Here is a 14,547-nt window from a genome sequence, read left to right as displayed (position 1 = left end):
TGCGGGAAAGATGAACTTGTCGACCTTCACCAAAACATCCTCCACAATACCTCGAGGATATGTGAGACTCCGATCAGCCAACTGTAAAGTGATGGTGGTTGCCCTAACTTCTCCAAGCTCTAAGGTCCTGTAGACAGAAAAAGGCATCAAATTAATACTTGCTCCTAAATCACATAACGCTCGATTAACTTTAGAACCACCAATAAAACAAGGGATAGTAAAACTCCCTGGATCCTTAAGCTTTTGTGGCAATTTTTTCTGCAGGATTGCACTACATTCTTCTGTCAAATTCACCACTTCATTGTCTTGCAGTCTTCTCTTCTTGGACATTACATCTTTGATGAACTTTGCATAGTTAGGCATTTGTTCCAAGACATCTGCAAATGGAATATTGATGTGTATCTTCTTAAAGATATCTAGAAACTTGGAAAATTGCTCATCAAGTGCCTTCTTCTTAAACCGCTGTGGGTATGGAAGTTGTGGCTTGTACATCGGTTTAGAGTCAGATTCCTTCTTGGGCTCTTCAACCACAATTTCTTCAGCCACTGGTTCTTCTACTTCTTTTTCTCTGCACTTCTCTTCAGCTTCTAACTTCTTCCCACTTCTTAACTCAACTGCTTTGCATTGTTCTTTTGGATTCACTTCAGTATTGCTGGGAAACTGCCCTCTATTTTTATCCTTCAGAGCATATCCAAGCTGTCCAATCTGTGTCTCCATGGATTTCATCATAGCTCCCAAACTGGACATGTGTGTCTCCATGCTGTCCATTCGAGTTTCAGTCCTCGACATTCGCTTGTTAGATTCAGTAACAAATGTAGACACCACATCTTCCAACGACGCTTTACCTTCCCCTTGATTTGTGTTGAATCCCGGAGGGGGTTTCAACACATTCTTGTTGTTGGCATAAGAAAAGTTTTCATGGTTATGTAAACTAGGATGATAAGTATTAGGAGGAGGGTTACCTCGATAATTTCCATAGCCTCTGGGATTGATATATTGAGCTTCCTCAGGTGGATGAGATTCTTCTATGGCAACTGATACACCTGCAGGTTCTGCGATATTCACCTTGTTCAGAGAAGCAAGTTGTGTACTCAACGCAGATAACTGTGCAGTAATGGATGTAAGAGGATCCACACTGTACACTCCCCTCTTGACCCCCGTATGTTCAGATGGCCATTGATAACTATTGATATTCATCTGTTCCAGCATATCATAAGCTTGAACGGGGTCCTTGGCAAATATAGTACCTCCAGCAGCAGAGTCCACCGACATTCTTGTATGCGTATTTAATCCATTGTAGAAAAACTCTATTTCTTCCCAATCTGCAATATTATGATTAGGACAACGCCTTAACAAATCTTTGTACCTTTCCCATGCCTCATATAGCTGTTCAGAATCATGCTGTTGGAAGGTACTGATCTCAATCTTCAGCTGGGTTGCTTTGGATGGTGGAAAGAATTTCTCTAAGAATTTCACAGCCATGCCTTCCCAAGTTGTTATGCGTCCTAGTGGCAATGCCTGCAGCCAACTCCGTGCCTTGTCCCTGAGAGAAAAAGGAAACAAACGTAAGCGTATTATATCCTTAGAAACACCATTTATTTTAACAGTATCAGTAATCTCTAGAAAAGTGCGCAAATGTAAATGAGGATCAGCAGTGGCAGTTCCATTGAATTGGTTCAGCTGAACCATGTTAATTAATGCCGGCTTCAACTCAAAGTTGTTGGCATTTATTGTCCCTCGAGCGATTCCAGAATAGTGAGCCTGGATCGTCGGCCTGAAATGATCTCTAATTGGCACCAAGGGCAATTCATTAACATTTTCTTCAGCCATGTTAAGTTGTTCTTCTCTCCTAGCTCTTCACAAAGCTCGTGCAGTTCGTTCAATCTCTGGATCAAAGAGCAAAGAATTTGCACTTTGAGATCTTCGCATAGACTAAAATTAAGAACAATAACAATTTATTAGTAATTAGATTAAAATAAAGAAAAGCTCTAAACTAAACTTCGACTAATTGGTAACAAGATTAAAAAAATATTCAAAATTATTCCCCGGCAACGGCGCCAAAAACTTGTTGTGAAAAATTACTCGCAAGCGTACGAGTGTCAAGTTTTAGTAAAGTGAAAAATAGAGTGTCGATCCCACAAGGAATAATTTGAAAATATTCAATACTTGCAATTAAAATAGTCTTAATTTTATTTAGAAAATTAAACTTTAGAGGGGTAATGACAAAGTAAATAAATATAGAAAATTGAAAAGCACGCACAAACACAATACTGTAAAGATTATCAATCAAAGAAAAATAGTCTAGAGGTTTGATTTCACCTGGTCTCAACAATATTTAATCTCAATCAATCTATTTTCATGAATTTATTTAAACTAATAACCAAGAACACATAGATTATACTATTTCCCTCTCCCGAGTATCAAATAGAATGTATCAATTACGGATCGATTTCAATATCCCTATAAAAAATCTACTTGTAATGATATGTGTGAAACAATGTTTTTTTTAAGTTCTATTAAAGTTATAAGCTCTCCCGAGTCATATAAACAATTAAAAGTGTGAATTCTATTGATCCTATTCTAAATCCCCTCTCCCGAGTGCCGAATTCTGAATAAATATGACAAATCAATTTATGGCCAGTAAATTGAAAAGACTATCAAACCTAGAATTACAATTAATTTAGAAGAATTCTATTCATAAAAATCAACCATTCATAAATATATCTTGACCAGGCTACATCGACCTCTAGACTTAAAAAGTTTAGTTCATAATAAAATTCATAGCAATGTAAATCATATTCAGAAATTCAAACATAATTCAATCTCAAAAGAAATAAATAAAGTAAAGATAACAAATCCGAAGTCTTTCTTCCGTGTCCGGTTGAAAAGTCTTCGTCTTCGTTCCAAGAAACTCCAAATCTCGATCGAACTTTTACAACTTTTCTCTCAAGAGTCTTTTTGTGTAGTGGCCGCCTCCTTCCTCCATTAGGTCTGAAAAAACCCTTAAATATTCCCATAAGATTCGTCCAAACACCTTCCAAAAGTATCCAAAAATTCCCAAAATTAAACACAACACTTCGTAATACAGACTCCGACGCGCGGGCGCACCACAATAGGCGCGGGCGCGCATAGCTTCCTGTGGAAAAATTATTGAGTTTCACTTCTGTTGACGGGCGGGCGAACCACGACAGGCGCGGGCGCGCATAGTCGTCTGTCCAGGTTTCTTCAAACTACGAACCATCTTCGCTTGCTTCGCTCTTTACTTGACTTCTATGATTTCTTCTATCATACATTCATTATTTCCTGTAATTCCTGACATCCAACAAAAACAACAACAACTTCCACATTATACAGCTCGAAACCAAGCAATTATCCAATAATATCAACACAAATTACGTGCACAAAAGGCACTTATCATACAGCTAGCCGTGGGCTCACAACTCCTTGTGACTCGGAACAACAATTTCCGACTTGCCCATCGAATCATGGTAAGAGCGCCTAGCAACATCGCCCCATGATTCCCTAGGTATCACTGATAGTGCCTGCAAGAACCAATAGATTTTGGTTAGCATACAGTACGGTCCCTTCATCCATATATCCCGATCGAATCAACAACTATTGGTAAATCGAGAGTCGTTCGAGATTCGATAACTATGCAATACATCTTGAAGATCAAATAGTGACATCGCATGTGCTACTAAGAAACCATTTCTTAAAACACATCATGTACTCTGGCCAGAGATTCGTCACACTAATATCTCCTCATATTGCATAGGATATCCACACTAGCAAGTATGTGGTGAATCCTTGACAACAAAGAATCGACTCCTATATGTGTCGTAACTGTACCCAATCCCGACACTTGATGACCCCAATAGAGTCGGTAAACGAGTCAAAGTATAGTACTAGAATATAGAGTCTCAATGATGTTTCAAGTAGTAAGGACTAATGGTGTACAACCAAAAACACGAACTTTATCCACTCGATAAGTAATAACCACTTGGAAAGTCCGGATAGGGTAGTTCGATCATTCATCGTATGAATATCCATTTGCATGTTTTGAACATCTCTATGTTCCATACCAATGAAACGTGGTACTCGGCATCGCAAATGCTAGTCTCAATCTCAAGCGATCCTTATCCTTATTAACGGACGACTCAATCGACTAGAAACTGTTTAGAATATACAGTGACTATAAGATGTGTTTCATGATAGCCATCCCCATGTGCCACCACATCTTACATACACTATAGTATATTCAAGGTCTTTATCTAAACAAAAGATTGTTTATACATAGAGTCATAAAAGCCCTTAGCCACAAGTTGGCTCACCGGGCACCCACTCTTTCAATCTCCCACTTGCCCTAAAGCCAACTAGTCATACTACGTAGTCCCATTGCTTCGCGATGTTTGTCAAATAATGGTCCTGGCCAGGGCTTAGTAAGTGGATCAGCGATATTGTCTGCAGAGGCCACTCTCTCGACAGTGATGTCTCCTCTTTCCACGATCTCTCGGATGATGTGGTATTTCCTCAGTACGTGTTTGGATCTTTGATGAGACCTTGGTTCCTTTGCCTGAGCAACGGCACCCGTGTTGTCACAGTACACCGGGACTGGACCAACAACTTCAGGAATGACGCCCAACTCTTGGACAAAATTCCTCATCCAAACAGCCTCTTTAGCAGCAGCTGATGCCGCAATGTATTCTGCCTCAGTGGTGGAATCCTCTGTGGTGTCCTGCTTGGAACTCTTCCAAGATACAGCACCGCCATTGAGCATGAACACAAATCCAGAGGTTGACTTCGAGTCATCCATGTCACTTTGGAAGCTAGAGTCGGTATAGCCTTCCAATTTCAGTTCTCTTCCTCCATATACCATGACCGGGATTGGCTTGATATCTGCTCGTGACACTCAGAGCAAATACTACATCTGGTCTGGTAGATATCATCCCATACATGATACTACCTATGGCTGACACATATCGTACATGTGTCATTTTCTCTATTTCTTCATCAGTCTTGGGACACATGGACTTGGATAGAGAAACTCCATGACACATAGGTAGATGTCCTCTCTTGGACCCATCGATTGAAAACCTTTTCAATATTGTGTCGATGTAGGTTGCTTGAGTGAGTCCTATCATTCTCTTAGATCTATCTCTATAGATCTGTATCCCTAGAATATAGGATGCCTCACCCAAATCCTTCATCGAGAATCTACCTGATAACGATATCTTTGTTGACTGCAACATCCCTACATCATTCCCAATGAGTAGGATGTCATCAACATAAAGTACTAAGAATGTCACAGCATCCTTAATTACTTTCTTGTACACGCATGGTTCCTCCGGGTTCTTGATGAAACCAAAATCCTTTATTGTTTCATCAAATTTCTGGTTCCAACTTCTTGATTCTTGTTTAAGACCATAGATTGATCTCTGAAGCTTGCATACCTTATGCTCGCTTCCCATGGATGTGTATCCCTCAGGCTGCGTCATATAGATCTCTTCCTTAATGTTTCCATTAAGAAATGCAGTCTTCACATCCATTTGCCATATCTCATAGTCATACCAAGCAGCTATGGCAATAAGGATTCTTATGGACTTGAACATTGCAACTGGTGAAAAGGTTTCATCATAGTCAACTCCTTGTCTTTGAGTATAACCTTTCGCCACCAATCGTGCCTTGTAGGTCAATACCTTACCATCAGGCCCAAGCTTTCTCTTGTAGATCCATTTACAACCTATTGGAACAATTCCATCGGGAGGATCTACTAAAGACCAAACTTGGTTTGTATGCATCGAATCTATTTTCAACTGCATAGCTTCAAGCCATAAATTTGAATCCGCATCAGAAATTGCTTCCTTGAAGTTTCTTAGATCACATCCAACATTGGGTTCATCTTGATCCCCTTCAAGAAGAAGACCATATCGAATAGGAGGTCTAGAAGTCCTCTCGGATCTTCTAGGTATAGGCGTGTCCTCTGAAGATTCTTGAGGTATGAGATCATTATTTTGTATTTCGGGTTCTTTTCGAATTTCTTCGAGTTCCATCATCTCGCCTTTCTTATCCAATAAGAACTCCTTCTCCAAGAAGGTGGCATTCCTTGAAACAAAAACTTTTGTTTCAGTAGGATGATAGAAATAATATCCGATTGAATTCTTCGGATACCCTACAAAATAACATAAGGTGGATCGACTATCCAACTTATCTCCCACTGTCTGCTTCACGTAAGCAGGACATCCCCAAATCCTCAAGTACGAATACTTAGGAGCTTTGCCATTCCATAACTCGTATGGTGTTTTGTTCACTGCTTTAGTATGGACGTTGTTCAACAACAACACCGCTGTTTCAAGCACGTAGCCCCAAAACGAAGGTGGAAGCTCAGTGAAGCTCATCATGGATCGAACCATGTCCAACAAAGTTCGATTACGACGCTCTGATACACCATTCAGCTGAGGTGTCATAGGAGGAGTCCACTGAGAGAGAATCCCATTCTCTTTCAGATAGTCCAAAAACTCGGTACTTAAGTATTCTCCACCTCGATCCGATCGAAGTGCTTTAATACTTTTACCTAGCTTGTTTTCTACTTCAGCCTTGAATTCTTTGAACTTTTCAAATGCTTCAGACTTATATTTCATTAAATATAAATACCCATACCTAGAATAATCATCAGTAAAGGTAATGAAGTAGGTGTGGCCAAATTGAGTACCAATTCTAAATGGACCACAAACATCTGTATGGATCAAATCCAACAGATTTTGACTACGCTCAGGTTTCCCCTTGAATGGAGATTTAGTCATTTTTCCTTTCAGGCAGGATTCACAAGTAGGTAGAGAGTTAATATCAGACATATCAAACATGCCCTCTCCCACTAGCTTGTTCATCCTCCTTGAGGAAATATGACCTAGCCTAGCATGCCAAAGGTTTGCCGGGTTTTGACTATCAATTTTCCTTTTTTTCGTTGTTACCGGTATATCAACATAATTTATTGGAACTTCTTTTAATTTTAAGTTATATAGATCGTTTTCAAGTTGTCCATTTCCAATCAAACATTCATTCTTGTAAATATTGCAAATCTCATTCACAAAATTGCAAGAAAAACCATCTCTATCAAGCATAGAAACAGAAATAATGTTTTTAATCAAGTCTGGAACAAATAAAACATCTCTCAAAAGTAACTTAAAATCGTTCTGCAAAATTAAATAAAAGTCTCCCACAGCTTTGGCTTCAACTCTAGAACTATTTCCGAACCTCAGCTAGGTCTCACCCATTCTAAGCTTGCGACTTCTTGTCATCACCTGCAAATCATTGCAAATGTGAGATCCACATCCGGTATCCAATACCCAAGAATTAGTATTAAGTGAAACATTTATTTCAATATAAAACATACCCTTCGCAGTTCGCAACTGCTCTAGATATTCCTTGCAGTTACGTTTCCAATGACCGGGTTTCTTGCAGTGATGGCAAACATCCTTGGACTTTTCCATTTTTGAAGCCTTTGCCTTGTTCTTCTTCTCGGGTCCGGTTTTCTTGGATGGGGCAGAACGTTTCTTACCCTTTGTACTTGGTCCCTTCTTAGCAGAAGAAGAGGAGCCCACCAAGAGAACCGGTTTATCCTTCTTTAAAGTGGCTTCATAAGTTACAAGAATATTGACCATCTCTTCAAGGGAGGCCTCTATCTTGTTCATATTGAAATTCACCACAAAACCGTCAAACGATGAAGGAAGAGAGATAAGTAATAAGTCCACATTGAGTTCATGCTCCAATACCAAATCAAGAGTTACCAACTTCTGAATGAGCCAAATCACGCGTACCCCATGATCACGGACCGAAGTCCCTTCACGCATGCGACACGTCATTAACTCTTTTACAGTAGCGAACCTTTCAGCTCTCGATTGAGCCCCAAAAAGTTCCTTGAGTTGTACGTGAATGTCAGAAGCATTCACGGTATCCTCAAATCGCCTCTGGAGTTCATCAGACATCGAAGCTTGCATATAGCATTTGGCCTTGATATCATGGTCCCACCATTTATCAAGTTTGGCCAACTCTTCCGGACTTATATCAGCTGGTGCTTCCTTCGGAGGAGATTTTTCTAACTCGTAGAACATCTTCTCCGAGGTCAAGACAATCTTCAACTTACGGAACCCTTCCGTATAGTTTGCGCCAGTCAGTTTATTTTGTTCAAGAATAGAGAATAGTGGATTGCGCGAATTCATCTTAATGAAATACTGAAATGAAACAGACAATAATCAGTGATTGTTTAATTAATTTACTAAGACATAAAAGAGGCGAAATTTATTTTATGAATCTCACTCCCACTATTTTAACGATTTCACTATCCTCTAGTGAAAACGGGAAACTGTTTTCCTTAGTGGGAACATGGAGTCCAATTGACAAACTATGGTCCCGAATAATATCAGCCAACCATAATTTTCAAAAGGTAGAGCCCAATTTCTTCCAAAGCAACCTCCACGTTTTTACCTCATGTCCAATAAGGGCCCAATAATATGATGTCGTTTATTGTGACACGTCAAGATGACCCATCAATATTAAGTTGTGATGGACGGTCGCCATGTGGATCCCCAATAATATGAGCAAATCCCATGGGAGTTCCACCCAACTTACAACATGTGTCGATCCAATGTTCAGCTTTCCGACAAACGGGCCCCCCCAATAATATGAGCCGGACCGTATCCGCGGGTAGCATCTCATACATTGATCATTGAAGGAAGGTAAGAACATTTAAACAATATTTAAATTTCCTTTATTTATCTTGATATCAATTTTAAATCATATTTAAAATGAGGGATTTTAATTTTGAAAATTTGTCTCATCATTTAAAATTTGTATGCTTGCGGAATTCATACAATTTAGTCTAAACATGCATACAATGATAATATCATATATTATATTTTAGGATGATCGATTCCATTACTAATCGACCCGTGGTTGCCAATCACGAGTCTAAGTCCAATCCTAGGTGATATGCAAGTATGCAATGCAATCCTATTATATTGTGCTTCCAATTTACATTTCTTCAGTCTTTATTGTCTGCTGGGCCCACCTCCGTCTTCAAATCTTCATCTCCCACTAAGTATAATGTATTTACAATAAATAACTATGACAAGTAGGGGATACATTTTAAGGGGTGGGAACGGGCCATAAACCAGACCCACTTTTATTACATATGACAATTCATATTGGGCCATAAACCAGGCCCATTAATAAATCCAACAACAATAAAAACAAATGTAAATTCCCTAACATACACCTACAAAATTGGTCATGGCAATCGATCATCCTTATCCAATAATATTTAATTCAAAATTAATTTATTGGATAACATGCAATGGCAATTAAATTAAAAAGGATAAAATCATATTCCATATATAAAATCTTATTTTACATACAAAATCATATTTTACCTTTTTATCAAATAAATTCATATTTTACATATAAAATCCAATTTTATATATAAAATCATATTTTACTCAATATTTCCATAAGATCATATCTTATCATCAATTGTACCAAAAATAATTAATTTCATAAAATCTGATTTAACGGATAAAATCTATAAATTTTCCAAAAATTCAAATTTATCCAAAAATCAATTTTAAAATTTTCGGACTCGAACAATTCGATCCGACGCCTCGTGGTCAATCAAAAACAATTTTCGATTGGACCAAAAATAGAATTTTAACATATTAAAATTTTAATTAAAAAAATAAAATTAATTTTCCCGGGCCGCCTGGGACGATCCCGGGCAGCCCGCGCCCCAAAAGGGGCTTGGGCCGGGCAGCCCGTCGCTGCCCCTTGGGCAGCGAGTCCATCGCTGCCCTGGGCAGCGATCCAATCGCTGCCCCGGGTTTGCCCATTAATTTTAAATTTTTAAAATTCTTTTGTTTCAAAAACCAAGGCTTAAAAATTTTTTGTACAATCGATTAATTTAAACGCTTGATCAGAGCAACCTGGCTCTGATACCACTGTTGGATAACGGTGTTCAAATCAATCAGAATTGATACCAGGTGCAGCGGAAGTTTTAAAATTTTATATGGAACGATTCCATATCATGGGTATCAAAACTTTACGATTAAATTGTGCGTGTAAAAATTAAATAACTATTAAATTTTTACCTTGAAATCGAAACGAGATTATGGACACCAACAGATAACTCTGCTCTTGTTGTATATCCCAGGAACTGATGGACGAACAATTCTTCAATCAGGTCCACGAACAGAAGTTTAATCCCTATGATAGATTGCACTAGAAAATCTATCAGAAGTTTCTACGAAGAGAATTAACGAATTTGATCCATTAAACCAGACTGCAAATTCGAAATTCACAGGCTGGAATTTTCGAACAGAGAGAGGAGAGGGGGCGGCCATACCTAGAGAGAACAACTAGGGTTTTCGAAAATTTTGTGACCTCTATTGTGTAATTTCTGTACTGCAATAACTTATTTATAATGTGGGATGCTAACAGCTTAGGGCCCATTAGTCATAAGTTCAAGCCTGACAAGCAAAGCCCGCATGTTCAGAAATTAATATAAAATTCATCATGACTCAGATTGATAAACCAATTTCACCAATGTGCACAGAAACCATTTCTGCATCTTTTAAAGTCAAGATAAATTTTCTGAATCCGAATTCAGTGGTTTCCAAAAATGTCCATCACTATGTCATTTTAGGAAATCTTACTCTCTCTACTCTTAAATAAGAAGTCCCACTTCTTTATTCACTAAATTTAACTCTTTAAATTTAATTATCTCAACGGGGATTAAAAATCCATTACTAGTGTGACCCTCAATGGTTCAGGGATACAGCTAGCCGTGGGCTCACAACTCTTTGTGACTCGGAACAACAATTTCCGACTTGCCCATCGAATCATGGTAAGAGCGCCTAGCAACATCGCCCCATGATTCCCTAGGTATCACTGATAGTGCCTGCAAGAACCAATAGATTTTGGTTAGTGTACAGTACGGTCCCTTCATCCATATATCTCGATCGAATCAACAACTATTGGTAAATCGAGAGTCGTTCGAGATTCGATAACTATGCAATACATCTTGAAGATCAAATAGTGACATCGCATGTGCTACTAAGAAACCATTTCTTAAAACATATCATGTACTCTGGCCAGAGATTCGTCACACTAATATCTCCTCAAATTGCATCGGATATCCACACTAGCAAGTATGTGGTGAATCCTTGACAACAAAGCATCGACTCCTATATGTGTCGTAACTGTACCCAATCCTGACACCTGATGACCCCAATAGAGTCGGTAAACGAGTCAAAGTACAGTACTAGCATATAGAGTCTCAATGATGTTTCAAGTAGTAAGGACTAATGGTGTACAACCAAAACCACGGACTTTATCCACTCGATAAGTAATAACCACTTGGAAAGTCCGGATAGGGTAGTTCGATCATTCATCGTATGAATATCCATTTGCATGCTTTGAACATCTCTATGTTCCATACCAATGAAACGTGATACTCGGCATCGCAAATGCTAGTCTCAATCTCAAGCGATCCTTATCCTTATTAACGGACGGCTCAATCGACTAGGAACTGTTTAGAATATACATTGACTATAAGATGTGTTTCATGATAGCCATCCCCATGTGCCACCACATCTTACATACACTATAGTATATTCAAGGTCTTTATCTAAACATCTTATAGTATGTCACAAAATAATAATATGATAAAAGATAAAGTAAATGCCATTATAAAAGTGTAAATTATATTAAACAAAAGATTGTTTATACATAGAGTCATCAAAGCCCTTAGCCACAAGTTGGCTCACCGGGCACCCACTCTTTCACAGACTGCATATTTATACTGCTTATGAATTCGAGGACGAACTCATGTCTTAGTGGGGGAGAAATATAAGGCTCGATATTATTTAATTTTGAACCGAGTATATTTAATTTGGGAATATTTAGAGTTTCGATTTAAATTCTAATATCCTTAAATTATTTAGGATTGAAATTGAATTAAAATAAGGGTCGAGGACTGAATTGCAATTATTGAAGAATTGAGGGCTAAAATACAATTTGTCTGAAGTTATCTGATTTTAAATGTAATACTCAGCATGTCAACGTGTAGTTCTATTATGAATTCAGAAATAAGAACAGAGGAGCCGAGATCCTTTCTTTTCTTTTGATTTCATAAATTTCAAATCGCCGTATCTTTTGATCCGGTTATCCGATTTCGATTCCGTAAAGTGTTCTGGAATCCTTGCAACAAAGGCTTCGATTTTACGTAAGTCTTTATGTATTTCATCAAGTTTTGAGAATCAAGATATGGCAGAGATCAGTACATTTGCATATAATTATGTTCTTGAGGTGTTGTATCGTTTATTTTCAAACCGAATCGACGAACGACTATCGATTGTGTTCTTATGATTTCCAGATTATGATTCGAGTTATATATCTGCTGATATATGAGATTATTATGATACTTTTCTGGTTTTTATAAGTTATATGCTGATATGAGTTGGGAAATGGTTTCGATATTTCGTCGGTTATCGATTTTCAATTGCTACGCCACCGGTTTAGGTTTTGAGACTGTTTTGATAGCCGATGATTGATCTGAGATGTTAAGTGATATATTATTGATGTTGTAGCAATGTTATTTTCAGTTTCAGAGTTTATTCGGAGACTATTGACTCAAGAACCTCAACTTCAAGTTGAAGGAAGAAGTGACGAAGGTTTGAAGTGGTTTTGATTGACGATTCTTGATGATTTTGGATTGATTCTGAAATGGTAGACTTGAACGTAGTTTGATATGTGTCTTTTGATATTGTGTTTAAGATTTGAAGCATTCCGAACTAAAAAATACGAAGGTATAAGACGACATCGCGAGTCAGGGATTTGAAACTCAGGAATGACGTTTCTTGAGTTGTCCCGCAAAAATCACATACTTGATTATCTTTTGATTTGTTTTTGATGTTGTCGATCCATCTCAGGTAGTGGATCTTTGAGTTTGAGTCAATATGATATGTTATTGAATTGATTCTATGCAAAGGTCTGAGACGGCCTTATTTTCGAGTCAAGAATGACTACGATAGATGGATATCCATGTCAAGATCGTTTACGAATCTTGATGGCAAACGACGTTATATGAATCAATTCTTAATCGATATATGCATTATTTACTCTATTGTTGAGTCGTTTATAAATATAGTTGATATGATTTCTTTAACGCTTTATATATGTCGATTATACTGGGAATGATTTCTCACCGGAATTTATCTGGCAGTTGCTTTGTTTTGTATGTGTGCATGACAACAAAGGGGGCAGAAGCTAGTCAACAACGTCATTGATAGCTTGGGAACGAGATCTAGCAAGTGAGGACTCGGGTTTTAGATGATATATGATAGTTGAACTAGCATCAAACTTGTGAAATAATTATGTCTTGAAGTACACATTGTGTAGTCTATGGTTTATTGCCTTTGATATTATTAGTTTGATGTAATAAAGGCATGGAGTTATGCTTCATGTTTAGTACTATCATTATATGCATGTTCCTTAATATATTCAACCATGTTCTGTATTGTTTTGAGGTGATTTAGATTGAATGCTCAAGTTTTGACAGCACAAAACTTTTCTGCAGATTTTCTGGGCAGAGTGGCCGCTCGATCGGTAGGATTTCACCGATCGAGCGAGGACTGTTTTTCTTGAACAGAAACTTCAATTTTCTTGCTCTCTCGATCGGTAAGATTTGACCGATCGAGCGAGGCCATAATTTGCTCAGACCCGAGGGATGAGATCCCTTTCCTGCTCGATCGGTAGGATTTTACCGATCGAGCGAGGTGCAAGATTTTTAAAAAAAAATTATTTGGTTTTAGTATTCTTTTAAATACATGATTAATTGTTTATTAATCATTAATTGCCCTAAGACGAGATTACCAACCCAAGGTCCCCACACTATGCCACTGTTACCTGGAAGCCTTTGTGCTTCAGGAGATGGAGGTGGGAAGGCTACTCAGTCTAGGGATTTGGTGACAGTCACGATGGGGTATGACCTTGGATTAGATATTAGGTTTGATATCAATGATTCGATATCGTCTGGTGTGCCAGAGATATTAGTGGGAATATTCTGCTGTGAGAATCAGTCTTGGAGGGATTTTCTTGACGAGTGTGTACTCTGAGCAGATAAGTTTTAACCTTTGGGTTACTGCTAGACGTGTGGATCTAGTAGGTGGATGGATTTCTACCAGAAATGACTCAGGGTTGTCATCAGAGTGTGGTTAGAGTCTCCCTGTGTTAGGAGCCATCCAAGAACTTTGATGGGATGTGTTTTAAGACTTCAACTCGAATACGAGGACTACTCCATGATGATTGACTTCATATGTGATGGATTATATCAAATGTTATGGATTGTACAAGATTATTTTAGATGTGATGGAAGTGTGGTATATACCCGTGAAGCCTTGGTGGTTATTCAGGTGGGTTATCGTGGTAAGCTACCTTAGTCTTGAATTATTGCACAATCTTAGCGAGGGATATAATCAGGAGTGTGTCCGGAGATTGTGA

The 14,547-nt window shown here is 38.2% G+C and overlaps 1 non-coding gene across 1 annotated transcript; it reads left to right on the top strand.

Moving 5' to 3' along the window:
- The first annotated feature begins 1,327 nt into the window (after nucleotides 1–1,327).
- On the top strand, nucleotides 1,328–1,433 carry LOC140885914 (small nucleolar RNA R71). The gene has a single exon (XR_012151327.1). It is a non-coding gene; the product is annotated as a small nucleolar RNA R71 (small nucleolar RNA).
- The last annotated feature ends 13,114 nt before the right edge of the window (nucleotides 1,434–14,547 follow it).

Source organism: Henckelia pumila, chromosome 2 (assembly GCF_033568475.1).
Source record: "Henckelia pumila isolate YLH828 chromosome 2, ASM3356847v2, whole genome shotgun sequence".
NCBI classification, from domain to species: domain Eukaryota; kingdom Viridiplantae; phylum Streptophyta; class Magnoliopsida; order Lamiales; family Gesneriaceae; genus Henckelia; species Henckelia pumila.
The sequence above is the reverse complement of the archived record's forward strand: the minus strand, read 5'-3'. Positions and strand labels throughout refer to the sequence as shown.